Below are 25,623 nucleotides of genomic sequence, written 5' to 3' on the forward strand. Positions count from 1 at the left end.
ATATATATACATATATACATATACATATATATGTGTATGTGTATGTATATATTTTAATATTTATTATATGTATATATATGTATATATATTTTAATATTTATTTTTGAGACAGAGACAGTGTGGTTTGTGGAAGAGCAGAGAGAGACACAGAATCCAAGGCAGGCTCCAGGCTCTGAGCTGTCAGCACAGAGCCCAACACGGCTCTTGAACCCATGAGCCATGAGATCATGACCTGAGCTGAAGTAGGACGCTTAACCGAATGAGCCACCCAGCCACCCCTAAAGGCCTAATTTCTCAACGTGAAATTCAGAGATGCCAGAATATTCTCTCACTTGAACACAGGGGTCATTTTCTCCCTGCTTCCTGTTTTGCCTTCATCTTTGACAGTCTAGATTCTGCTGAGGAATTAGCCCTTGTATCAAAAGTCCGTCCACACTGCTGTCTATTGTTCTCTTTCAAATCTAAAGTTTGAAAGTGCTACTTGCCAGTGGCAGGACTGAGGCCATACAGGAAGTGGCCTGAGTTCCCAGCGCTGGTGGGGGCACCGACAGTCAACCAGTCACTCGGGACCTCCTCACCACCCCCCTCTTGCCCGCTCTGAGCTTTCCATGCTCACCCCTTCATTTTCCCCTTTCAAACAAATTAAAAGCAAGCAAAAATGGTAAACTCCTTTTTCAGATTTAAATTACTTTACTGAAAATAGCAGAATCTTCCTTCTCCATCTTCTACCAATGCTGGTCTCTGAAGATGTGGCCACTGCTTCCCTTGGTGAGTGCCTTTACTTCCAATCCAAGATATTTATAAAATAAAGACATGTCTTTATTTCAATATCTGCTATACACAATACAAGTTTAATTCTGTTACCCCACATGCTTTGCCCTTTCTGGACCTCAGTGCTCTGAGCTGTAAAATGGGCACAATAATAATCACCTGTAGGCTCATGGCAAATTAGAAATGAGACTACATATGTAAAGCATAGCTTCCCAAAATAGTTGGCCTTTAATAATTCTGTTATGCCTTGCCTTTTCTTCCTTGGATTTAGAGGACTGAATATAGCCTCTTTTTGTCAGCTAAAGCCCGACACCCTGGCCTGGGTAACCTTTCTGCTACCTGTGGGAAGACTTTGGGAGGCATTAGGAAGGTCTACTGGAGCTTGGAAGCTTTTGCCTCCCTAAAGCCCAAGATCAAAAGTCAGGAGAAGGCAGGGCAGCCCTGTAAGTCCGAGCTTATGTGCAGTAAGAGAACCTCAGACTCACACATGTGGACAATCATTCATTCAACAGCATTTGTGATCCCCTCCATGGTCAAAGGCATAGGGCTAGTTGCTACCAGACAGAGCTGTTTTTTAAAGGCACATTCAGGGCTCTACCAGCTCTCACTGATATAGCCCATCATCCCACCCCTCTCGGGCACGAGGCACACTCAGGTTCAAATCCCAGCCTCACCGCTTGGCAGATGTGTTGTTTTAGACAAACTACCTCAACTTTCTGAGCTTCATATCCTCACCTTCAACTCCCCTCCCACCTTCTGCAACTCCACGTGGACCTTAAAAATCACACTGCACCTTTTTCTACCGACTATTTTCCTGTGAACCTCCCAGTTTTGTTCTGTTTCTTTTAGATATTTCCTGGAAAATCCTTCCTGCTTTTCAAATTCACCCGAAGAACAGAGAACAATGCGTGGCATCCAGTGAGTGAGAGACAGATGCCGTAAGAAGCAGGGGAGAGCGGAAGCATCAGGAACAGAGCGCCCAGTGGCCTCAGCAGGACCCAGGGGCGATTGCACTCGGGACAGTGCCGGATCCTCTCTTGGCGTGGAGCAGCTTTCAGTGAGCAGTCAGTGCACTGCTAGGTGGGCAGGTGACATCGGGAATCCCAGCACCGCTGGCCTGGCCCTTGCCGCTTAACAGGCAAACGTGGCTGTCAAACCCAGCTCCACTTCTTAATACTGTAGCATCCACTTCATGACCTGGGAGGGGGAGGCCATCCAGATCCAGCTCTCAAGCCTCTGGCTTTCAGCATAAAGGAAACTTGTTCCTCAGCCCAAATCATTAAGGAACTGATAACAATCTGTTGCCAAGGTAGCTATTCTTCCAAGATGGTCAAACAGAGAAATTACTCAGATAGTCAATGGTGATGTAATTTTGAACCCGGTGGCCATCTGGCATCAGGCCAGGAAGCAGAGCCAAAAGCCCATGCGCATTTTTTTCTTTGCTTGCGATTTTCCTAAGAGCCCGGGCATGGGAAACTTGTCCACACCCCCTTGGCCCTTACAGCCAGAGGGAGCAGCAGTATTTGTCACTATGCCTGGGAAAGAGAAGAGGTCCTCTGTGGAACAACTTGAGAAGTCCCCCGTGCCAAAGTCCCCCTCTTCCAGCCCTTGTCAATGCTGCCTGCAGAGGGGAGCCCAGAGAACAGCCTGTCAGCTCTTTTCAGGGCTGAGAAAGTCAGGCTTTCTGTCGCCTTGGCTGGACTGAGGGACTTGGATCGCTGGTCGTCAGCCCAGGATTTACACAGAGAGGAGCAAAGAGGGATGGGAAGCATCAGACCTTTCACTGATTGGGAACCAGGGACTCAGAGCTGGAAGAAACCTTCCAACGGCCACCCCGTTCCCTCAGTTGATGAGAAATGGAGGCCCGTCAGAGTCACACAGCTCAGCGCCCAGGGCTCCTGCCTGCCCAGAGCCAGAAGGTCTGAGCAGATCGGGCACCAGCCTGGCTTCTCCAGGGGCTGGACCATCACTGCATCAGCTTCGCCCTGTTGCTGGCTCCTCGCAGCAACTGTGTTGCTCCCGACCGTCAGCCCCAGTAAAAGAGCAGATTCGTTTCCAAACTCCCCATCCACCCCCATCCAGCTGCCCACGCGGCCCGCTGCGACTCCGCCGCCAGCCAGCCCTTTCTGGCTCAAGCACCCACAGGGATTCAGGTTCCTGGAAGAGCGACTCCAAACGCTTCAGGACGTCATAGTGAAAAGAGAAAGAGAACAGCTAGAGCAGGGCTCAAAATCTGACTCTGCCACTTTCTCACGCTTGATGCTGGTCAGGTTATTTACTTTTTCTGAGCTTGGATGATCTTGGTAGTAAAATGGAGACAATAATATGTTCCAAGGAAGATTGTAAGAATTAAACGAGAATCTATGGAGCACACACAGTCTCACTCACGTCTGGCACACGTTATGCCCAGGAACTGGCAGCTGCTTCTCTTTGGGATCTTCCACCTTATGGGGCGGGGTGGGGGTGTCCCTTGATGGGTCCCTACATGAGCCTTCACTTTGGTCATTTACTGTCTTTCTTTGTGGTCCTGGCTGTCACTGATCCTTAATGCTTGCTGAACACCTGCTGCGTGTAGACCCTTGTCGGATGCGGAGGATGCAGCCACCACTCAGTCCCGCTTCCTGCCCCTTACGTGCTCATGGCCAAATGAGAAGGCAGAGAAAGAGGTCAAACACACAGCAGCAACTTTGCAGGCAGAATGGGTACAAATGTGGCCTGGAGAAGTCAGGAGGAGGGTCATACACTTCATGATTTGAGTATTATCTAATCTCCTTTCCTGTTCTGGCAAGACTATGGTTCTCCTCCCCGTGAAGAAGACCCGGGGCTGGAGTTAAGGGCAAGAGTTGCTCTGATGCGCTCCATCGCCTGGACTCAAGTCCTGAAAGACACTGTCTGAGGGGAAGCCGGAATCAAGAACTAAGACGACTGTCAGTCCTGAGCCATGTTCCCAAGGAGGTGCCGAGAGCCTGAGGCAAGGATTCAGTGCATCTGATTTATTGAGGAGGTCTTCTCCAGACAAGGGAGTGAGGGAGGAAGAGCAAGGCAGGGATGTGGTCTCAGCCGGTGTCTAACTTCAACCTTCCCAGGGGGAGCTCTGGAGAAAGAATTGTCACTTGGAGTTGACTCCACAATAAGACGAGAAGGCCAGACTTTTATACTCTGTGTCCATCAGTCATGAGTTGGGTTTTGAAGAGGGGTTGGGTGCCCCTGAATGGGGTGGTCCCTGCTGGGCTAAAGATAATTTGGGAGGAAGTGGGCAGCTCCGAGCCTTCAGCACCCCACAACCACAGCTTCTGGAAGATAGATGCACTGGCCCGCTGTGCTGTCCAGTTAGAGGTTTCAGCCCAAGGAGGCTGGACAAAGGCAGAACCTGGTAGGGACAGCCACATAGAAACTGAATATAGAGGGTTCTGGAATTGCAGAAAAAGAGGACTTGAAATGTTGGACAGTGTGTGAGAGAGAGTGTGAGAGAGAATACTAACTCTAGCAGCTTTTACTGAGCTATCGTTGAACACCAGCTCTTGTGCCGTATCTTGTAAATAGGACCTCATTTAATCTTCCCCCAGACCCTACAAAGTACCCATCTTGTATGTGAGGAAACAAAGGCTCAGAGAGGTTAAGTCTGTTGCCCAGGTTCACCAGAGCCAGAGCCGGGAATTGAACCCAGATCCTCGTTACTCTCAACTGGCATTCCTACACATCTTGCCGGGGCCTTGATCTTTCTTTAGCTGGTCCCAGGCAGTTTCCAGACGTGGTGTTTGCAGCCAGCGCCCTTGAGGGATGAGATCACAGCTTCCTCCCGGATACAGATGAGCCTGCTAGAAGGTGGTGGGTTCCCCAAGTCCACCGCCCCTTTCCTGGGGTTGGGGGGGGGGGACGTCTATCTAGACTCACATGCACAGCCCCTGCGGGCCTGCAGGCTCAGGGAACTGATCGGTTGCTCTGGATCCCGCTGTCGCCGGCAGTCACAAAGCCTCCGGTCCCTGTCTCAGGAGGCTTCTGTCAGCACCCACACAACTGTGGCAGGCTTCTTCATTACCTTACAGCTAGGGAAAATCTCAGCCCCTTCACAGCTCTTGGCATCTGGCATTAGTCACTCCCACTTCCAGCCACCACAGCCTCCTTAGTGAGCCCACAAACGCACAGAAAATTTTTTACCTCAGACTCGTACACCCAAAATATCCCCTGGTCTCTCCATCTGTCTCACTTCTTTCCACCGTCAAAGCCAAATGGCACCTCATTGCTATTTACTCGTATCACGTGTCCTAATGGGATTCCAGGCCTCCCGCCTCAGTTTGGAGGTTCCCCCCAGCGGAGTCCACAAAACCCTTTGCCATTTGCCCCTCGGGCTGTTATGGCCTCAGCTCGGAGATCTCTCAGTGCAGCAAAACCTAACTCCTTTCTCTTCCCAAAGCTCTTTCGTGCTGTTCCTTCTTCTGCAATTATCCTTCATTGTCTTTGTCGGTCTTTAAGATTTAGTTCCAGAGATACTTCCTCCAGAAAGCCTCCCCTATAGTCTAGCTTGCTCAGCTGGGTCTTTGTCCCCTACGGTGTTCCCCCCCCCCCCCCCGCATGTCACACAGAACAGCATCACCTGGTACCGCAAGTGCTGGCTGACTTGGCGGTGCTTCCAATATTGGGAGCTCCTTGGAGACAAGAATTGTATCTTGCTCATTCTGATATCAGTGCTTAGCAGGAGCAGTGCCCAGAAATATTTCTTTAAAAAAAAAAAAATGAATGAATGCCCACCTTCTGCATAAATAACCTCCCTGACCACTTCTGACCCAAATGATCTCATTCCTCCAACCTCTTAACTCCTCCAAGCTCCCCCGGGACTGCTATTAGGACAGTGTATGTATGGGGATGAATCGGCATTTCTCACGTGCACCCCTTAGAGGGTCAAGACCGTATCTTCTCTTTGTTCAGACAGATCTTAGATCATTGTGGAGTTTTTTTGGCTTTCAGTTTTATAGATATATCATTTTTAAATCCCTAAAAACCTAACCCAATGATAGCAAAAAGAGTCACGGAATATATTCAATTTTATTCGGGGTAATGGGTGGATTTCTATCCAGCTCTGAGCACACGCTAATTCGCGTGTCTGTTTCTAACGTAATAAATCAATCTCCTAGGAGAAGAGAAGGGCACTCTTTCTCACTTCCCTCTGCCCGTTCACTATCTCTGAGCGGGTTTCAGGAAGTGAATTTATTTAAGATTCGACAAATATTTATCAAGCATCCAATAACATTCCCACCCCCGGGCACCTGGCCAGTGTCCCAGGCAGTGTATTGGCAGCGAGCGCAGCTCTCTTGACTTATATAGGTCGGAGACTGAGCAGATCCCCACTGCAGCATGGACGGGCAAGCTGCCAAGTTTGGTTGATTGGAATGTCCAAAAAGATCATGAATAAACATATAGGCGGATGGATGGCCTTTTGACAGCTACACTTCAAATGCGGTGTGTCTGCTCCTTCTCGACTCATCGGAGCACCCAGGGGCAGTCTGAATGCTCAGCGGCTCAAGTCAGGGAGGGCTCCCTCCAGGCAGCAACGGAGGGCAGGCGGGCTGTAAATAGTCATCTGGCAGAGCTGCTCCCGTGGAACGAGGCAGACGGGGCCTGGTGAGGAGACAGCCAGGCTTCCCCTCATCAAGCCACTGGAAATCCCTTTCAAATTTCAGTTTGGTTCCTTGCGAAAGGAAGCCAAATTTGTGCACTCTTTTGTCCCTTCCAGAGGCAGGATGAAAAATAACGTGTTGAAGAGCCCAGCTCTTCTTCACCACCAGCCTGGTGGGGCCCTGTGCATTCTGTGGGCTGAGACCCACGATCTGCACGTGCCTGGTAAAATTTGGAGAAGGTGGTGGTTCAGTTAAGAGCAGGAGTATGGTTCGACTGGGTGGTCAGAGCGTTCAAGTTGCAGTTTACCGGTGACCTAATTTTTCCCATTTGTAAATCGGAAGCAGTGAAACTTTGGGCGTCTGGGTGGCTCAGTTGGTAAAGCGTCCAACTTCAACTCAGGTCATGATCTCACAGTCCGTGAGTTTGAGCCCCACGTCAGGCTCTGTGCTGACAGCTCAGAGCCTGGAGCCTGCTTTGGATTCTGTGTCTCCCTCTCTCTCTGCCCCTCCCCCGCTCATGCTCGCGCGCACGCGCGCTCTCTCTCTCTCTGTCAAAAATAAATAAACATTAAACAAAAAAAGCAGTGAAACTTCCTCTCTGAATCACTCTTTGGCCACATGATGGATTCTACCCCTCTTGAAACTGCTACTCTTTTTGACATACCCCTCAAACCTGTGTGTACCTTTCCCAATATACTCCCCAGTCCCAAGAAGAGGTGTACTGGCCTGGAATCTGTGTTCCTGGGAGACTATTTTGCCAAACAGGGTGAGTACCTGGTCCCATTCATCTCTGTATGATGGAGAGATGTTCTTTCTCGCTTCTCACTCCTAACCAGCTGGAGATAATTCTCTTTACCTACTCATATTTTCCCTTTTCCCTACCCCCTGAAAAGAGTTTAGTCTTTACTGGCCAAGTTATCGAATGATTGTGATAACACTGGAAACATGGGTAGAGAGAAACAGGTCCCGAGCTGTAGCAGGAAACTGGACACCGGGTAGACTTTAGACAGAATTTGACAACTGAGATGTTCTGGGGCATCTACCTACTAGCTGCTAGAAAAGAAAGAAAAGAGATTTTGAAAGGGTTGGAGGAGGTATAGATGTGTTCCTCATTAATATTCTTTAATTCTTTTTGTAAGCAAAAAATTATAATCTGGTTTTAATTAATTTTAAACTGTGTAGGGGCGCCTGGGTGGCGCAGTCGGTTAAGCGTCCGACTTCAGCCAGGTCACGATCTCACGGTCCGTGAGTTCGAGCCCCGCGTCAGGCTCTGGGCTGATGGCTTGGAGCCTGGAGCCTGTTTCCGATTCTGTGTCTCCCTCTCTCTCTGCCCCTCCCCCGTTCATGCTCTGTCTCTGTCTGTCCCATAAATAAATAAAAACGTTGAGAAAAAACAAAAATTAAACTGTGTATTTTAAAATGTCTTGGTACACGAAATGAACCATCTAAAGCCCCCAAACGTATTGGGGTTTCACCCATATCTTCAGCACCGAGGACAGTATCTGACACACACCCGTATATCAAATGGTGGTTGGAATGACTGCCTGAGCACAGTGGCGGGGGAGGGGGAGAAAATGCTCTACTGCATCTCTCGTCGGAGCCACCCCATCCTCATCCTCCCTCGCAGACGGTGATGCCCAAATGAAGAGAGCTGTGTAGAAAGGTACAGAGATTTGGGGGCTATGCTCAATTTGACGATAGATCACTCTAAGGGTGTATTTTCAGCCCTCAATAATTCCCTGGAGCTGTCCTTCTATTACATGATAGTGGCCTCTCTGGCCACACGGTTCATCTAAGCGAAAACAATCAGGTACTCTCTTTTTGGAGCTTGGGATGGAGACTAAGGCATTGTTCTCAGCCTGGGCTGGTTAGCTCAGACAAAGCAGTGAAATCCATCTGTAGAGAGAGAAGGAAAGGATGGAGAAATGAAAGAGGGGCCAACAAAGAGGTCTGTGTACCCAGGGCACTCTGAAATTGCTTTCCAATAAAAGTTGATTGTGGCCGAAGCTAGTTTGACACCATAAGAAAGCAGAAAGACAATCTACAGAATAGGAAAAGTATTTGCAAATTGTATGTCTGATAATATTTGCAAAGCATATATCTGATAACAGACTTGTATCTAGAATATATATAGAAAACTTACAACTCAACAATCTTTTTTAAAAACCCATGACTCGGGGCACCTGGATAGTTCAGTCAGTTAAGTGACCAGCTATTGGTTTTGGCTCGAGTCATGATCTCAAGGTTCAAGCCCTGCTGACAGAATGGAGCCCTGCTTGGAATTCTCTCTCTGATTCTCTCTGCCCTTCACCCACTCGTTCGTTTGTTCTCTCTCTCTCTCTCTCACAAGTAAATAAATAAACCAACAAACAAACCCCATGACTTAATTTAAAAAATGAGCAAAGGATCTGAATAGATACTTCTCCAAAGATATGCAAATGGCCAACAAGCATATGAAAACATGCTCCACATCATTAGCCATCAAGGAAATGAAAATCGAAACTACCATGAGATACTACTTCACACCCACTAGAGTGACTAAAATAAAAAAGACAATTGTTGGCAAGGATGTGGAGAAATGGGACCTCATACACCACCGTTAGGAATATAAAATGCTGCAACCACTTTGGAAAACAGCGTGACAGTTCTTGGAAAGGTTAAACATAGTTCCCATTTGAACCAACTGAAAACTACATCTCCATAAAAACTTGTCCAAAAATGTTGACAGCAGCATTATTCATAATAGCCAAAAGGAGAAACAACCTAGAAGTCCATCAACTGACAGATAAATAAAATGCTGTGTCTCTATACAGAAAAATTTGTCCATTAAAAAGGAATGAAGTAGAAGACATCCAGATGGCCAACAGGCACATGAAAAGATGCTCAATGTCGCTCCTTATCAGGGAATACAAATCAAAACCACACTCAGATATCACCTCACGCCAGTCAGAGTGGCCAAAATGAACAAATCAGGAGACTATAGATGCTGGAGAAGATGTGGAGAAACAGGAACCCTCTTGCACTGTTGGTGGGAATGCAAATTGGTGCAGCCGCTCTGGAAAGCAGTGTGGAGGTTCCTCAGAAAATTAAAAATAGACCTACCCTATGACCCAGCAATAGCACTGCTAGGAATTTACCCAAGGGATACAGGAGTACTGATGCATAGGGGCACTTGTACCCCAATGTTTATAGCAGCACTCTCAACAATAGCCAAATTATGGAAAGAGCCTAAATGTCCATCAACTGATGAATGGATAAAGAAATTGTGGTTTATATACACAATGGAGTACTACAGGGCAATGAGAAAGAATGAAACATGGCCCTTTGTAGCAACGTGGATGGAACTGGAGAGTGTGATGCTAAGTGAAATATGCCATACAGAGAAAGACAGATACCATATGGTTTCACTCTTATGTGGATCCTGAGAAACTTGACAGAAACCCATGGGAGAGGGGAAGGAAAAAAAAAAAAAGAGGTTAGAGTGGGAGAGAGCCAAAGCATGAGAGACTCTTAAAAACTGAGAACAAACTGAGGGTTGATGGGGGGTGGGAGGGAGAGGAGGGTGGGTGATGGGTATTGGGGAGGGCACCTTTTGGGATGAGCACTGGGTGTTGTATGGAAACCATTTTGACAATAAATTTCATATATTGAAAAAAAAAAAAAAGAAAGTCAGATAAACTTAAAAAAAAAAAAGGAATGAAGTGCAGATACATGGTACCACATGAAGGAACCTTGGACGTAGATGGCTGAGCTAAAGAAGCCAGGCACAAAGCGCCATAAATTGTGCGGCTCCATTTAAAGGAAATGTCCAGAATAGGCCAATTCAGAGACAGAGAGCAGATCTGTGGTTGCCTAGAGCTGGGGGTGGGAGAAGGGGGAATGAGGAATGACTTTTTTTTTTTTTTTAAATAAATCATTCGTTGAGCACTTAAATGTGCTGGGTACCATATTGGATACTCTGCCCACACAAGCTCCAGTCTTAACCTTTCTACAGGGTCACTATCCCCATCTCCCAGTGAAGGTGTGAGGCCCATAGGAGTAAATCCCAGGCTGGTGAATGTGAATCTGGGAGCTGACCCCAAGCCTGGCTCCATCTGCCACACTCTGTCCACCTGCAAGTTATTGCAAGTGACCTTTCCTTTGACAAGGACTTTTGGTCGTCTACCTCCTTTGCTCCAGCCCATACTGACATTTCTGCCGGAAAGTTCACTTCTTCACGTTATTATTTCAATTGGGCAGTTAAAACTTGACTAAAGAATCCAAGGCATAGAAAACTCAGAAAAAAAGCAAAATTCTTCTCAAAAGGATATGTAAGATGTGAATAAAGTGAAAGACCAGCTAACTGAATAAAAAGATTGAATATGGTAAGGCTAGCAATTCCCCCCAATTAATCCATAACATACACTTAATGTAATTAGAATAAATATTCTTATGGAAGATCAAAAACATGTCTCAACAATCCTAAAATTTATCCAAAAAAGCATCATTGGAATAGCTAGAATTTTTTTAAAACCAGAATGATGAGAGGCTCTTGTTCTATATAATATTAAACAGTATTATAACACTATGCTAAAGATATGAGAAAGTAGGGGTACAGAATTTGATACAAACTCCACAGAAAGAAATAGATACCAAAGAATACTCAAATTACACAAGAATTAAATATTTGACAAATGTGGCATTTAAATTACTGAAGAATGAGACGTTTGTTTAATAATTTAGGCTAGGATTACCGGCTCCTTTGAGGGTGAAAACTGAACTTGGGTTCTCACTAAATAAAACTTTAAAACTTCTGTACATTAACAACACTATAAACGAAACTTAAAGACAACCTTCAGATTGGGAGAATTTTGCAACAAATAGGATACATGATTGATAGTTTTGATCTATCAATGAGGAAATGCTAATATCTTCCAGTAGACAAAGGACACATATAATTGAAAAAGTATTAAATATAAATAGCCAATACACCTGTAAAAGAAAGTTCAATATCTATAATAATTGAGGAAGTTCACATAAGAACAATAAAAAGATAATGACTCAACTGTGAAATGATAGTTTCCTATTCATGGTTTTTCATTAGAATAGCAAATTTTGACAAGTTTTAGGAAAACAACATTTTCACTGCTATTGGGGATATAAATCCATGAAAATATTTTGGAGCCAATTTGAAAATGTACATCAAAGCCTTAAAAATATCTATTCATTTTGATCCAATAATTGTAATGTACTAGGATTTTTTCCTTTAAAAATTGGGAAAAAAAGGGAAGGGAAAAAAAAAAACTATAGGGACCCAGTACGGGATGAGTAAAACACATTAGGGTGTAATCATTCTATAAACTATTTTTCAGCCTTTAAAATTAAAAATGATGTAGAACAGAACTGGCAAAATGTGCCAAGGTATAGGCCTTCTGCAGGAGGCTGCCCGGAGGGCTATATCAAGAGGGATTCCGAGGTTTTATCTGGGTCGGAGCGCTGTCATAATTGATGGGTTACTTTCCATCCCTGTGGTAGGACCCATAAAGATATGGAAAGATGCTCTATCTTTATCAAAATTATAAGAACATACACATTAACAAAGACACAAAGACCCTTCGATGCAGTAAGCGGGGCACTTGACTCCTGTGGTATCCTTCTCCCAAATCTATGCATGAGAAAGTCATGAGACAAACCCACACTGAGGGACATCCTACAAAATGCCTGATCAGTACTCATCAAAAGTGCCAAGGTCATGAAAAACAAGGAAAGACTGGGAACTTTTCACAGATTTGAGAAGATTATAGAAACATGAAGACCGAATGCACATGGTGTTCTGATGTGATCCTGGAGCGGAAAAAGAATGTTAATGAGCAAAATGGGGAGCTCCAAATAAGATCTGTGGTTAATAGTATGGCACCAGCGTGGATTTCTTAGTTTCAACAAATGTACCGTGGCCATGTAAGATGTTAAAACTATGGGAAGCTAGATGCAGCATACATGTGAACGCTCTGTAATATTTTGCAACTTTTCTATAAATCTAAAATTACTATAAAATTAAAAAAAAATGTTTTGATGGTGGGAATGCATAAAACTGAATCGATAGTTAAGTGAATAGTCAAGCTGTTATAAAGCTATTTGCAGGGTTTTTTCTCTGATAATCAATAAAGCAGTCAGATTGAACAACAATGACAAAATAGACATATCTATAGAAAAATGCCAATAGATGTTAGTATAAGAGAGTGATAGATTTTTTGTTTCCTGTAATTTCTAAATTTCCTTCCGTGAATATATATATGTATATACACGTGTGTATGTATATTACATACATAATATGTAATTTTGTACTAATTATTTTAAAAAGTAAAATAAAACAAAAAGTAAACATTTTAAAACTCGTATGGGAGGGGTGCCTGGCTGGCTCAGTCGGTAAAACACGTGGCTCTTGATCTCAGGGTCGTGACTTCAAGCCCCATACTGGGCATACAGCTTACTTAAAAATCACATGGTAAAAAAGTGACTTAGGCTCCAGTTTGGGATGGGAGAAAGCCTGGAGACCAGAAGATAGAACCCACTGTAATCCTGTCGAGAGCTGAAATGAAATGAAACCAGTGCTGGAGAGAAAGTCCAGAGCTTTCCAGGAAAAGTGCAATGTTGGAATGCAAAGTGGGTTCAGGCTCTGACACCACAGGGGGACACAAAGGCCTTCAGAACTTTTGGCAGTAAGCACACTCCCCATGTGAGCAAGAAAAGCATCTCAGCTGGGTCAGCCACCTCCCAGTGTCCTCTCTGCAGACAGCCAGGAGACGGGACAAGTCCTCCAGGCTCAGGTGGCCTGTTGCCAATCATTGAATCAGGAACAGCAGAACGTGGTCGGACTGCTCAGAGTGAGCAAGGCAAATGGGAAGTGGGCGGTGGGTGGGGCAAGATGGCGGGCTGCCTCCCCGGGGACAGGTCCCATGGTGAAGGTCAGCACACGGCCGCACAGCAGCAGGTGTAAGATGCAGTAGAAGGCTCAGTGGGGAGTTGAAAGCAACTGGACTGTGAAAGGCAAATTCGATTGGCAAAGTACAGACAGGTAAGTTTCCCTCCTTCGCCTTCCAATGGTCTTGATGAGGTCACAGGACAGAGGGGAAGCTTTACACAACCAGTGGATCTGCTACCTTCCATTGGCCAGAGGACACAGAGATTCAGTTTCCTGGCAGTCACCCAGAAACTCACAGCAAGGGGATTCGGCAAAATGTAGCCATTCACTCTTGGTGAAAGTGAGACTGAGTCATTGCTTCTCTCATTTGACACATTCATTCTTGAAACCAGTGTTTATTGAGCACCTTTTATGTACCAGATTACAAGCATCCCAAAGCACCCTTCGTAGGAAAGCTAAGAAAAGGAGAAAGCACACTAGAGGGAGGGGTCTGGAAGAAACGGAGCTCTGAGGAGAACAGTTGAAAGTGTGCAGAGCTCTTGGCTGGGAGAGCTCCCCAGGCTAACAAGCAGCTTATTTAGTATGAGATGGCCTTGGGGCACCTGGGTGGCTCAGTCTGTTAAGCATCTGACTTTCGCTCAGGTCACAATCTCATGGCTCGTGGGTTCAAGCCCCGCACCAGCCTCTGTGCTGACAGCTCAGAGCCCGGAGCCTGCTTCAGATTCTGTGTCTCCCTCTCTCTCTGCCCCTGTCCCGCTTGCACTCTCTCTCTCTCTCTCAAAAATAAACAAAAAATATTTAATATGAGATGGCCTCAGTTTTTCCAGATTCATTAACTTCACCCCTTAAAAGAAAAAAAAAAAAAAAACTATAGCAAAACAAGAGGCTGTTTCAGAGTCCAAAGGAAAATTCAGATGATATCACGATAGCTTCGGGAGCTGTCTCTAACTGCTATCGAACATGGCCTGAGGGCAAAGGTCAAATGACAGAATTGTTTGTAACTGTACTATTCAGGACTTCAAAGAGGATTTCAAAGGACTTTAGGTGTTAGAGCACCTGGAAGTCGTAAGACCAGGAGTAAAGCTTTCTTCCTTCCCAAAGCCCGGTTTTCTCTCCCATGGAATGGGGTGGCCATAGCGCCTCCCTCATGGGATTGAGGATGACAGAGATGACGTATAGGACTCATTCGGCTCTAGCCTGCCACATATTAAAGCACAACAAATGTTAGATATTAATGTAATATGAAAGCACTAGGACATGTTGATGTGTTAAATTCCATCACATAAACTACAACGAATTTCACCAAATGAAAATCTGGCCATATTCCAGGCATGCAATTCTCACCTCATTAAAAATATGTAAGTTATTAAACACTTTCTTGAGTTTTTAGAAACTCATATTCACTTAGCATTGGTGTATTTATCCACCAGCTGGCAGACAGGATCAGCTCCCAAAGGCATATAAAAACCTGCTGGAGAAGAAACTGAACTCAAGTCCATTCTATCCACTGACTCATAATTTCCTTGTGACATGGGACACAGCCATCGTTATTGGACGTACTCTTTCCGGACTCCCTTCATCATGTCCTTTGGAAACACAGCCTGAGAGCCACTGGATTGGACAGAATTTTAAAAGTATTTGCTTGGATTTTAAAGAGAACCAGTTAGGATTCGTAATAAGGCCATGAAAATACCACCCCCCCCCCCCCCCCACCCCCGCTTTCTGCAAACCTTTCAGAGGATACAGTAAATCGAAGAATTCCCAGAACTCAAGTAAAACAGTGCAAATGTTCAGGCTGATGATCTTGGCAGCGTGCCCCAGATTCTGCTGTTTAGAGGCCCCATAATATATCTTATCAAGTGATGGGACACTTTAGAGAGTGAAAGGAGCCCTATTTTTTTTAATGTTTATTTTTCAGAGACAGAGACAGAGAAGGCACGAGTGGGGGAGGGGCAGAGAGCAAGGGAGACACAGAATCTGAAGCAGGCTCCAGGCTCTGAGCTGTCAGCACAGAGCCCGATGCGGGGCTCGAACCATGAGATCATGACCTAAGCCAAAGTTGGACGCTTAACCAACTAAGCCACCCAGGCGCCCCAAAAGGAGTCCTATTAACAATCATTCCAGAACAACAGATATGCACACAACTTGTCCTGGGCAAATCAGGACACGTGGTCACCTCCTCCCTGGGCAGTTGAGCTCCTCGGATTTTTGGCAGCAGGGATGCACCTGCTCGTCCAGCTTTCTCCATGAAGCTGGTGGCAGGCAGAAGGGGGTGGGGGTGGGGGGGGAAGGTCCACACACATGAGGGCAGCTCAGAGGCTGGAAATGCTAGAACAGATCAATAATCACCCAGCCCTTACTTCAACAGAAGAAACGGACTCTTCAGAACGAGCACTGTATTTTCCCCCAAGAAACCAGAGTTTGGGGTAAATGTCAGAGGAGGCCTCCAAAGCCTTCCTCCCATAATTACCAAAATGACTGAATCCAGTTCACGAACCAGTCCTTAAATGGTGTTCCCTGCTAGGTGTGGTAGCCAGGGGCTAGGGACCCGAAAGAAAACAAGGTGCCACGTGGAGGAGAGATGAAGCTTTCTGCCCATATGTGCAGATCAGAGTGACTGTTCCCAGACCAGGGGCAGCAGACAGGCAACAGTACTGGGAGCACTGAGGGGGTGGGGGGCGGGGAGGACTCCCTCTGGGGAGACCACACCTGGGCTAAGCCTGCAAGGCAGACAATGAGGGAGCGCGTGAGGCAGAGAGAAGGAGATTTACAGGCTCAAGGACACAGTGAGGCATGATTTGGAGAACACAGTTACTACATTTGAGGGAGAGGCTGAGTAGAGCCAAGATGATGGGCATAAGCCAGCCCTGCCCTCAGCCACCGTGGAGCAGGAACACATCTGCAGGTCCCTGGCCCCCGGGCCATCTCACCCACCCCCTCCCATCTCTTACCACAAATGGCCTCATGACTTCTGAGTGTAGGGACCGTTCAGCCCAGTCTCTCCACACCAGCTTGCAGGCGGCCGCCTTCGGGCTGTCCGTCAGGTGCCCAGCTTTCTGTACAGTCTTCCTGGGGAAGATGGACCCAGGGCAGAGGCCTCGCGTGCCTAGAAGCAGGCTCAGGGCACTTGGGCAGGTATTCGGAACCCCGCGTGACAAGGGCACGGCTTCAAAAGGAGTGTGCAGGCTCTGGGCAAGTAGTTGTCTCAGCCCCTGAGGATGCCTGGTGAGGGCAGGGTGCCCCGAAGTGCAGAGCCCAGAGCAAGGGACACGACTGCCCAAGACCAATCTCGGTTCTTAGCAGAACTTCACCTCCACCCCCAAAACCTGACTCCCCTTCTGCTTCGCAGGGACGCTGGCCCTACAGGCCTTCTCAGTATCAGGAGCACATTCACAAACGATCTTGCTGGGCTCCAGGTTGCAGCCTCCTTGCTGCCCCTCAAAAAGACTCCCAGTTCTGGCAGCTTCCCTCAAGCGTGTGATAATCCTCGCAGCCTCACCTGGAGTTCCCATCAGGGCTCTTGACCATCACCTGGAGAAAACACCCATCGATGCTCACCCCCACCCCCAAGATTCTGATTCAATTGGCAGGAGCTCAAGAGCCGTAAGCAGGAACTGTTTGTCTCACGATTTCCCTAGAAGCAAGAGGCTCTTGAGGCACCTACATTTTGCTTTTAGCTCCATCCTGGAGAGTACCTTCCAAAAGAGGATTTCTGCGGGTGCTTCGGGGATTTGTTCTGCTACCACCAAGCCTGCGCCTTCAGGGTGCCCTGGTGAATCCTGCATTCTCTGAGTTACCCAGATTCGCAGGTGTCCCCCGTAGAGTCTCCTTCTCCTGGGGCCTTTTTTCCTGAGTCGGTTTCAGGTGATGGAGATGTGTGGCTTGGGTGCCGACAAGGAAAGTTTCCGAAGAAGAGCTTTATACAGTCAAAGGGCGGGGCACTGGCCACTCAATTCTGAGAGCCAGAGACTGGGGGGTGGGGCCACCCTCCTTTGCCAGACTCACAGTTTCACTGGCTCCCTTCTGCCCTGATAGACACATGCTGCACAGGAATGTGTTTGGAGACTGAAGTTGCCTGGTCACCATGGTGATGAAGACGTGCTACTTGCATAGTACAGGGCGTCCTATGTATACTTAGCAACAGCAATTAGGAAGGCTGCAGTTGCGTTCAGTTGGGGCACATTCCTGGCTGGTGTGGGCATCCTGAAGAAGGTGCAGTCCCCAGAGAAGGGCCTGGAGATTTTGGTGAGGTCTGAAGGTCTCCGCATGGCATTATTCAGTCTTGGGGGGTGGGGGGGAGAAGCATGGTAGAGCAAGCCTGTGTGGATTTAGAACTAGAAGTTCCAACAGGCAGGCGGCGTCACCTGAAAGCTGGGGTGTCCCCATGCGTCAGGCACTCTGCCAGGGTGTGCACATCCCCACCAGATTCTTGTAACAACCCCAAAAGGGAGCGATGGTGGTCCCTGTTTCACAGATGGGAACTGGGGGCTCAGAGAGGGTATGTGGTAGAGCTGAGAGTACGGTCTTACTTTCAAGTTCTAAGTGGAACTCTCCAGCTCTCCATTTCTTGAATCTCAAAGTGCGTATAACAAAAGGTCCCACCCATCTTGGAAAGTTGGAGGAAAACTTATGAGTAGATGCAAAACACAGGGTGGACGGGGCTGGCCCTGGAGGGGATATGGGAGAGACAGAAGGGAGTTCCTGAGGGCACACGGCCTGGGCCTCCAAGGGGCATGGAGACTTCCCTGGCCAGAAGTGAGCAAACCTTAGGTGCACTGATGAGACAATGGCCCAGAAGAGACTGACAGAAGAGTGAGTCCAGACACAAACCCAGTGCACCTGGGAAACTAGTGGATGGTTGCCTTTAACAGGTGGCATTTCACAACTGTGGGGAGAAGGTGGATTCTTCCAGCAATGGTGCTAGAATGAAGGCCAGCACTGAAGAAAGACCGGGACAGTAGCTAACTCACAGGGTTTACATTGCCCCTGGCACTGTGCTCTTTGCTTTACACACATCATCTTAATGACTTCTCACCACACACTTACAAGCACATTCTGTGGTTTTTCCCATTTCACAGAAGAGGGAACAGAGACACTGAGAGTGTAACTTGCCCAAAGTCATTGGTTTGTACTCACACTCAGTTGTCCTCAGTTTCCCAAAGCAGGGCTCTTGGCCACTGTTACAGAATATGGCTGGAATCTTCTCTCCCTCCTCACTTCAGCATTAACACCCAAAGGAGAGTAGGAAGTTAAACCATTTACATTTCAGAGGAAAATAGGGGTGAATATTTCTACAATCTTTGAGTGGGAAAGACCTTACAAGTATGACATGAAAGCTAGAAACCCAAAGGAAAAGGCTGATAAATTTGGCTACCAAAAAAGTTTAAAACTTCTCTGTCAACAATAGAACATCAAAGCAAAGGCAATGAATTAACCACAACCTGAGAAAACCTGCATCATATATTACAAGTCCTAATCTCCTAAATAAATAAAAAGTTCTTACAAATCAATAAGAAAGAAAGTGCACACCCCAAGAGTGAAAAGAACATAAACAAGGATTTCATAGAACAGGAAATATAGTCTACATTACGAAAATATGCACAACTTCACTAGTTAGAAATTCAAATTTAAACAATGACATTATTTTCATCTATAAGATTTGTAAAGATTTTTTAAATGGTTACTACCTGATGTTGATGACAGTGTGGGCAAGCATGTCCACTCATATATCACTGATGGGCAACTTGGCAATATTTTAAAATGTGCCTATTCTTGGATCTAGGAATACATGCTAGGAATTCTAGGAATATATACTACAAGTATATATTTTTATATACTTGTATATACTACAAGTATATATTTTTAATACAAGTTCATCGAGATATGATATGTGTGCAAGGATTTTTTATTGAAGTGGTTTATAAGAGTGAAAGTGGGGCAGTGGGAGAGGACAGTCTGGAAAGGAGGAAGATATGGGGCATGCTGGGAATTCAGACATTTTTGGGGAGCTTGTAAGGTATTATAAAACAGGTAGGTAAAGGAGGAAGGGAACATGATCATATTTGGGTTTTAGAAGGATCAGACGAGCTCAAGTTGGAAGCACAGTCCAGAAGAGTACGCCAGGAAGTACACAGTGCACCAGAAAGGCTGGTTATGAGACTACTGCACCTGTCCCAGCAAAAGACGATGACTCTGTGAAGATATGAAACACCTGCACTGGAGACTTCAAAGGGGTGAATTTACGGCATGTGAACTATATCTTAGGAAAAAAAGATGATGAGAGCCTGCACTAAGAGAGTAATAACAGAGATGGAGAGAAGGGTGTAGCTGCCAGAAATATTTAAACAATGGAATGGCTTTCCAACTGTCAATTCCCAGAGCCACATGAATGAAACCAGAAACTCTCCAAGAGCTACAAATTCTGTTCCATGACCCACGTTCCCATTTGCTGCCCTTGCAACAAAATGAAAATGTTATTATCTTAGCAGCTGTATAAGGGGCAGGTCTCAGGAAAATCCTCTCCACGAGGCCTGGGACTCCCTCATACTGCCTGCCATTTAATGATTTCTTTTCCCTTGTTTTGACAATAGCTGAGATGAACAGTCTATGCTGGCTGGAGGCGGTGATGAGTGGTAAGAATATTTTCATTGTTTACTAGATGCTAGGATCCCACAAAATGCTTTGCTTTCTTTTTAAAGATGAAATTCACATGGCATACAATTAACCATTTAAAAATGTACAGTTCAGTGGCGTTTAGTGCATTCACAACATTGTGCAACCTCCACCTTTCTCTAGTTTCAAAACTTTTTCATCACCCCAGAAGAACACCCCGTACCATTAAGCAGTTCCCGCCCATTTGCCCCCCTCTCTGTCCCATTACAGAGACCATCACTGTGTCTTGTCTCTCTGGATTTGTCTATTCTGAATACATTTCTTAAAAGATATCACATGATACTTGGACTTCTGGGTCTGGCTTCTTCCACTTAGTGTAATGTTTTTGAGGTTATTCAAATGATAGGAGGTGTCAGTGCTGCATTCTGTCTCTGGAAATGTAGTCGATACATAACATTATGATAGTTTCAGATGTACAACACACTCATTCAATGTTTGTATTGCAAAACGATCCCCACGATGTCTATTTAACATTCATCATCACACAGTTACCAAGTTTTTTTTCTTACGATGAGAATTTGTAAGATCTACTCTCTTATCATCTTCCAAATATATCATACAGTATTATCGACTCTGGTTGCCATGCCTACGGTCCCTTTTTTATGGCTGAATAATATTCCATTGTATGGATGTACCACATTTGCTCAGCCATTCATCCGCTGACGGCACATGTATTATTAACTCATTTCATCCTCTTTACCATCCTCTGAGGACTTTTTTTATCCTGTTGGCTTTTAATTGAAATATAGTTGACACAATGTTACATTAGTTTCAGGTATACAACATAGTGATTCAGCAAGTCTATGCCTTATGCTCTATGAGGACGTTTTTGCTTTTTACAGAACAGAGGTGAAGTGAGTTGTCCAGAGCCATGCACGTAGGTCAAGGTAACAGAGGGACTGGGACCCAAACAACTCAGCTCCCTTCAGTGCTGTGTTTCCCCACTGGCTCTGTTTGGGGTTAGAAAGTGAGAGTCTAAAGACACATGTAGAAAGCTTAAAGAAAAGAAAAAAAGAACAACACTGTTGTAAATGTTGGTTATTTGTCCACAGGGATGTGTACTGGAGAATTATTTATATTAGCGAAAAAGCAAAAACCCCCCTCATATCGAATAATAAAGGGCTGATTAAATTACATATAGTTTATGCACATATTCATATTATAATAATTGGTAAGGTTTATTGAGTTCTTACCATGTGTCACTCATCATTTAAAAAACTTTTCTTAATGTTTATATTTATTTTTGAGACAGAGACAGACAGAGCATGAGCGGGGGAGGGGCAGAGACAGAGGGAGACACAGAATCTGAAGCAGGCTCCAGGCTCTGAGCTGTCAGCACAAAGCCCGATGCGGGGCTGGAACCCATGAGCCATGAGATCATGACCTCAGCTGAAGTCGGATGCTTAACCGACTAAGCCACCCAGGCACCCCACTCACCATTTTAAGAGCTTTATTTGTATCAACTCATGTAATCCATGTGATGGATTACAGTGTGATCTTTAAAATAAGATTGCCCAGGAACATTTATGATTTGAGAAAATGTTCACCACCTATTGTTGAATAAAAGAAGCATATTGCAAAATTATGTTTAAAAACTGTATGTTTTGGGCCACCTGGGTGGCTCAGTCGGTTAAGCATCTGACTTCAACTCAGGTCATGATCTCACAGCTCATGAGTTCAAGCCTCGTGTCGGGCTCTGTGCTGACAGCTCAGAGCCTGGAGCCTGTTTCAGATTCTGGGTCTCCCTCTCTCTCTGCCCCTCCTCCACTGGCACCCTGTGTCTTTCTCTCTCAAAAATAAACATTAAAAAAATTAAAATAAAATAAAAACCATATGTTTATAGCAGCTTTATTCATAGTTGCTCAAACTTGGAAGTAACCAACATGTCCTTCAGTAGGATGAATGGATAAATAAACTGACACATCCAGATGATGGACTACATTCAGTGCCAAAAAGTCTTCAGCTATCAAGTCATGAAAAAGACCTGGAAGAATTTAACTGCATATCACTAAGTGAAAGAAGTCAGTCTGAAAAGATTATATACTGTGTGATTCCAATGCTATGACCTTCTTGAAAAGGCAAAACTATGAAAACAGTAAAAAGAGCAGGGATTGCCGGGGGGGGGGTGTGGAGGGGGCTAGGGGGAGGGAGGACTAAGGGGAGCCTGGAGGGTTTTTAGGGCAGTGCAGATACTCTAAATGGCTCATAATGATGGGTCTGTGTCACTGTACTTTTGTCCGGACTCACAGACTGAATAACACCAGCAGGGAACTGTAATGTCAACTATGGACTTTGGGTGATGATGATGTGTCAGTTGTAACAAATGTCCCACTCCAGATGGGGATGTTGATAGTGGGTGAGGCTGTGCGTGGGAGGGGGCAGAGGATACAGGGGAAATCTCTACCTTCCGCTCAATTTTGCTGTGACCCTCAAACTGCTCTTAAAAAATAGTCTTAACAATAATACAAAAAACCTATACAGATGTAAAAAGACAGTAATTAGGTCTAGAAAATGGAATTACTGTTTTTATTTTCTTCTTTGTAATTTGAGGAATATTCCACAATAATAATCATATTAAAATAATAAAATAGTAATAATTATTATTAATTTAATAATATTATATAATTATATTAATATTATTTAATAATTATATAATATATTATATATATTATATATATTATTATATATATTAATATTATATAATTAATATATAAAATATATATAAATATATTATATATAATATATATAATTATATATATTATATAATTAATATATAATATATAAAATATATTATATATATTATTATAGATATTAATATTATATAATAATTATAATTTAATAATTAATAATATATTTAATATTTAATATTAATATATAATATTAAATTATATAATAAAATTATTACTATTATTAATTTAATAATATTATATAATTATATAATTATAATAATTATAATAATAATAAAAAAGACTTTTAAAAATAAATACACAGTCGAGGTGTTAGACCATGAGGGAGGGCCTGGCACCCAGAGCAGACCAGCCCTCCCCAAGAGGCAGGGTCACTGGTTAAACAAATGGAAGAGGGAGCCAATGACCCCCAGGGGCTAACCAAGGGAGCCTTAATCTGAATTCAGATCAGTCTCGCATTCAGAAGTTCATTTGTACAGAGCACCGTTCTGAATTCATCAGGACCCAGGAGAGGCACTGATGGAAAAGTCAGCCTGTGGATGGAATATCAGATATATATGTGCTACCTGTGAATATATAAGCCAGTCTGGTGAAAAAACACCTGCCAACAAGCCAGGATTAAAGAGATTTAAAGTTAAATCTAAGGAGATATGAACAATTGTGGTCCTTTTCCCAAAATACTAACCCAAAAACCCACTCAGGTCCTATGGATGGGGAATAGAAGTCTCCCCACAGTAAGGTATGCCCTTTGACCCCTGTTATTTGGAACAAAAACTACATCCGGGAGGAGCTCCTTGTTCCAGAGCGGATATGCTGATAAGCCAGGGAACAGTGATTGCTTACAGGTTTGAATGGCTTGTCCCCCACCCTGCCGTTGGGGACCATCATACAGAATATCTGATTTACTTCCTCCTTGCAAAACACTCTTGGGCCATGAATGTTGTGTTGGACTCCCGGGGCAGGCCCAGCCCTGTGCTTCACCTCTTCCCTACATTTCTATACAAATAAATTCATTGTTTACTTAGACTTGGCAACTTTCAGTCAATGTCTCAGGAGAGGCATCAGGTGGCCCGGGAGTGGAATGAATGTCCAGGAAACCGTCAGGCCAGGTCCTTTGTCTGATGTCACCTGTCCCCAGGACTGGGGTCCCAGTCCACCCTCAGTGGCTCTGGGCTCAGCCAGGCCCCTGTGGCTGCTCAAGTTTGGCAGAGAGGAAGCGTGCTCCAAGGGTATGGACCGGCCCCCGGAGGAGCCACACTGAAGAGATCACTAGAAACAGGTTTCTTTACGTATGTACTATCCCCTGAAATCCTTTCCTTAGAGGGTATAGTATTCTATTTGGAGATGGCATTTATGAAGTCATATATGACTATGCCTTTTGGGACTCATTTTGTTTTCATGATTGTTGACTAAATTCAAGATTTGACATCTTTTCACAGGTGTTCTGGATACAGTGTATCCAGACATGTGACTTTCATCCACACATGTATCCCTCGCTTCTTAGAGCAATTCATGCCTTAAATATGTGGCAAGTGAACCATATTTTAAAATGCACCTATTGGGGCGCCTGGGTGGCTCAGTCGGTTGAGCCTCCGACTTCGGCTCAGGTCATCATCTCACGGTTCGTGAGTTCGAGCCCCGCGTTGGGCTCTGTGCTGACAGCTCAGAGCCTGGAGCCTGCTTCAGATTCTGTGTCTCCCTCTCTCTCTGACCCTCCCCCATTCATGCTCTGTCTGTCTGTCTCAAAAATAAATAAACATTAAAATAAATTTTTTTAATTAAAAAATAAAATGCCCCTATTATATAAAAACAATTTAAAATAAAGTAAAATGTACCTTTAGAAATTCTCCAGTGAACTATTTTTTAAAGTAAAGACTCTTTTAAAAGTAATTAGTCCCTAAGATTTTCTGGTAACAACTTTAATGAGATACAATTCACATACCTTATGGTTCACCCATTTAAAATGTGTCATTCAGTGGTTTGTTTTCTCTTCAGAGTTGGGTTACCATCCCTACAATTAATTTTAGAACATTTTCATTACTTCAGAAAGAAACCTGCGCACTTTAGCTATCACCCCCCAGTATGTCACCCCCACCCCCATTCACCTCTCAGTCCTTGACAAACATCGAGCCACTTTCTGTCTCTATAGATTTGCCTTCTTCTGGGCATTTCACATAAATAGAGTCATACAATATGTGGTCTTTTGTGGGGCGCCTGGGTGACTCAGTTAAGCGTCTGACTTCAGCTCAGGTCATGATCTCACGGTCTATGAGTTCAAGTCCCAGGTCGGGCTGTGTGCTGACATCTCAGAGCCTGGAGTCAGTTTCAGATTCTGTGTCTCCCTCTCTCTCTGTGCCATTCGTGCTCGTGCTCGGTCTCTCTCAGTCTCTCAAAAATAAATAAGGTTAGGGGCGCCTGGGTGGCGCAGTCGGTTAAGCATCCGACTTCAGCCAGGTCACGATCTCGCGGTCCGTGAGTTCGAGCCCCGTGTCGGGCTCTGGGCTGATGGCTCAGAGCCTGGAGCCTGTTTCCGATTCTGTGTCTCCCTCTCTCTCTGCCCCTCCCCCATTCATGCTCTGTCTCTCTCTGTCCCAAAAATAAATAAACGTTGAAATATATTTAAAAAATAAATAAATAAATAAATAAATAAGGTTAAAAAAATTTTTTTTTCAAATATGTGGTCTTTTGTGACTGGCTTCCTCACTTAGCATAATGTTTTCCGGGTTCACCCATGAGGTAGCACATATCAGTATCCCATTCCTTCTTTATAACAAATAATATTTCATAGTGTAGATATAGCACATTTTGTTACCTGCCAGATGGTGGACATCTGGGTTCTTCCCACCTTTTGGATATTATGAATAATGCTGCTATGAACATTCATGATCAAATTTGCGTGTGGACATATATTTTTAGTTCTCTTGGGGATACACCTAGGGGTGGAATTGCTGGGTCAAATGATAACTCTGCCACACTA

At 44.8% G+C, this 25,623-nt stretch overlaps 1 protein-coding gene across 2 annotated transcripts in view; it reads right to left on the reverse strand.

The window, feature by feature from the left end:
• Positions 1-19,095, reverse strand: part of EEPD1 (endonuclease/exonuclease/phosphatase family domain containing 1) — a 206,860-nt gene extending 187,765 nt beyond the window's left edge. Inside the window, exon 1 of one of the 2 annotated variants that reach the window (XM_040472254.1) lies at positions 16,239-19,095. The gene's annotated coding sequence lies outside the window, so the exon portion shown is untranslated. The remainder of the gene's footprint in view (positions 1-16,238) is intronic. The other variant, XM_040472252.1, reaches the window with a different exon arrangement.
• Between the last annotated feature and the right edge of the window lie 6,528 nt (positions 19,096-25,623).

The sequence above is a fragment of the Herpailurus yagouaroundi genome, unplaced genomic scaffold, assembly GCF_014898765.1.
Source record: "Herpailurus yagouaroundi ecotype Mexico unplaced genomic scaffold, PumYag 100, whole genome shotgun sequence".
In the NCBI taxonomy this organism is placed as follows: Eukaryota; Metazoa; Chordata; class Mammalia; order Carnivora; family Felidae; genus Herpailurus; species Herpailurus yagouaroundi.